The sequence below is a fragment of the Chrysochloris asiatica genome, unplaced genomic scaffold (genome assembly GCF_000296735.1).
Source record: "Chrysochloris asiatica unplaced genomic scaffold, ChrAsi1.0 scaffold00169, whole genome shotgun sequence".
Classification (NCBI taxonomy): Eukaryota; Metazoa; Chordata; class Mammalia; order Afrosoricida; family Chrysochloridae; genus Chrysochloris; species Chrysochloris asiatica.
In genome coordinates, this window is record NW_006408687.1 from 3,017,297 (window position 1) to 3,020,432 (window position 3,136).

A 3,136-nucleotide genomic window follows, 5' to 3' on the forward strand; every position below is an offset into this window, starting at 1 on the left:
TCTCCAATTGAAAAGACAAGCAGATCAGCCTGGAAAGGCTAGAAAAACAGAAGATACTTCTTGAAAGAAAGACTGACAGGAAAAATAGAAAATAATAACGGCAATCCAACTGACTACTACAAGAACAAGCAAGTTGCTCGCCAAGGCAAGTGGTCAGGTCACCTCAGTGCAAACCCCTTCCAAGACTAAGACTCAATGAGAATACATGAGCAAACATGTGCTGTGACTGTTGACCACGTTGGTCACCAATAAGGGGAAGAGAGGGAAAAAAAGCAATGAAACTGTGAGCTAAGTCTTACCACATTCAATAGACTCCTGTGCACCCAGATGAAGACCTGGTTGGCCAGCAGTGTGGCAAGACCTATAACTCCTGGGCCCAGAGTAAGTGACATAGCCACAGAGTACTAGAGTGGAGAGTAAAGCATCCAGCTGAAAAGAAGTGAAAGCATATGCACAAGAACACCCACACTTGTGGGTAATTTCCTCTTGACCTGGCTTCAATGGCTGGATGATTAGAACTCAACTAGCAGAAGAAAGAAAGGAAAAAAAGAGTAATCTGGTACAATTTGATGAACTTGACCTGTACCTATGGATGCAGTAACTCAAAAGAGGGAACCAATCTTTACAGCGAGGATCATTCCCACCCCCTGGATACACAGGGTAGACAGGAATGAGCAACTTAGACATTGGCTACCCAAAATGGGGGAGCTACAAAAGCAAGAAATGACTTGCTTACAAGCTTTCAAGAGGGAGCCTAAATCCAGAGGGTGCAGAGGAAGGTAGAATCTCTACTGAGTAGTATCCAATCTGTCTGTGCAGGCCTGATGAAAGGAGATGGCGATAGGACTCTTGTGATACCATAGTGAGTAATTTATATCAGGACTCACTGTGAGGGTGGGAAATGTAAAGACAGATGTTTTGAAGCAAAAGGACGGGAGTGATTAACTTTGCAGTCCAGGAAAGGAGGTCCCTGGGACCATCAAGGGAGAAGAGTGGAGTGCAAGACCATACCCAGAGAAACAATGACACCAGGGATGGAGGCAGAGATGATGATATGGAGAGATGGAGTGACTGGGGACTCTAGACCCAGAGAAGCACAGGGGCTGTGTGCTGACAACCAAGGGGCAGGCTTGTGGGGTATACCCTTTGGTTGGTTGAAGATGTAACAATGATGATTATAACAATGGCAATGAAAAGATATATGATAAGATGAATGCAATGCTAATGTTCTCCCATGTAAACTATCATGTAATTCACAATAAAACATTAAAAAAAAAGGAAAGTCCAAGAAAATTATGGAAACATTAAAACTATGAAGAAATTAACAAAAAGCCAAAACAAACAAACAAACAACAACAAAAAAACATGATCTCAGCAAGGAAACCATACAGAATAAAGAAACCAACTGCACCACAAAAAGCAAACAGCATAATGACAGCAATTAATCAATAATTGGACTGAATAACAATGGATTAAGTGCACCTGTCAAGAGATAGACAGTAGCAGAATGGATAAGAAAACAGAAACCTTAACTATGCTGTTATCAAGAGACACATAAAGATTAAAAATTAAAAGGATGGCTCTTCCTTTCTTCACCGTCGTGTGAGTGCTGCTATGTTCCATCTTCACTATGTCTTCTCTTAAGAGTTTCAGTATCAAGTGATTCCTAGACAAGAAACAAAAGCAGAATCATACCATTCCCCAATGGATTTGAATGAAAACTGGTAATAAAATCAGATACAACTCCAAGAGAAGACACTGGAGACCAAGCTGGGTCTCTAAGGAGTCACACATGTGATGATGACACAGCACATAATATTACCCAGATCCTAGCACTCTACCATATCAAGTTCAATTGTGCCATGATTTGATCAACTGAACATGTTTTGCAAAACTTCTGGTTTCTTCCTTTATTTTTATGCTTTCACATTTAAAAAAGTTAGCTAGTAAATATGTGAGACCTTTGGCTTGGAAAACTAAAAATAAAAGGATGAAAAAAATATATGAAGCTAATTACAATAAAAAATGAGCACGAGTGGTAATATTAATCTCAGATAAAATAAACTTTAAGGCAAAAACCAGCATAAGAGACAAAGTAGGACATTATCTCATAGTTCAATTGAACTCATAGATAACAAGAACATTATCTCATAGGTCAATTGAACAACAGGATATGAACATAATAAATATGTATGTTCCTAAAAAGGAGCTTTAAAATACATAAAGCAAACCCTAATAGAACTGAAGAAAGAAATAGACAAATCTACAATAGTGGGAGATTTTAATATACCACTTGTAAAAAGGACAGAATAAGAAAGAAGCTCAGCAGAGACACAGAGGAACTGACCAACACAATCAGCCAACTTCACCTCATAGATTTGTACATAGCATTCAATCCAACAATAGTACAAAACACATTTTTTAAATACACATGTAATATTCCCCAGAACAGACCATGTGTTAAGCCACAAAGCAGTCTTCACAAATTAAAAAACATAAAAATACTACAATGCATCTTCTCAGATCACAATTCTATAAAATTAGAAATAAACAGTGGAAGACCAAGGGAATAAAATCATATACATGAAAACTGAATAAGAGCCTACTGTACAGCTATTGGATAGTAGAACAAATAAACAATGAAATCTAAAATTCCTAGAAACAAATGAGAATGAAAGCACAACATATCAAAACCTCTGGGATACAGTAAAGAAGTGCTGAGATGACAATTCATTGCAATAAATGCACACATCCAAAAAGAAGAAAAAAACAAAATTAACACATTAACACAACATCTACAACAATTAGAAAAAGATCAGCAAAGTAAAGCTGCAGCCACAAGAAAAAAAGAAAAAAAATAACGATTAGAGTAGAAATAAATGAGATAGAAAACAGAAAAACTATAGAAAGAATCAAGACAAGAAGCTGATTCTATGAATCAACTAATAAAATAAAAATAAAATTGGCAAACCTAACAAAAGAAAATAGGGAGAAAACATGAATAACATGCATAAGAAATTACATGAGTAACTTTACAATACAACCAATGGAAATAAAAAGGATAACAGCATAATACTATGAAGAGTTGTACTCGAATAAATTTAAAAATCTAGAGGAAATGGATATATTTTTAGTA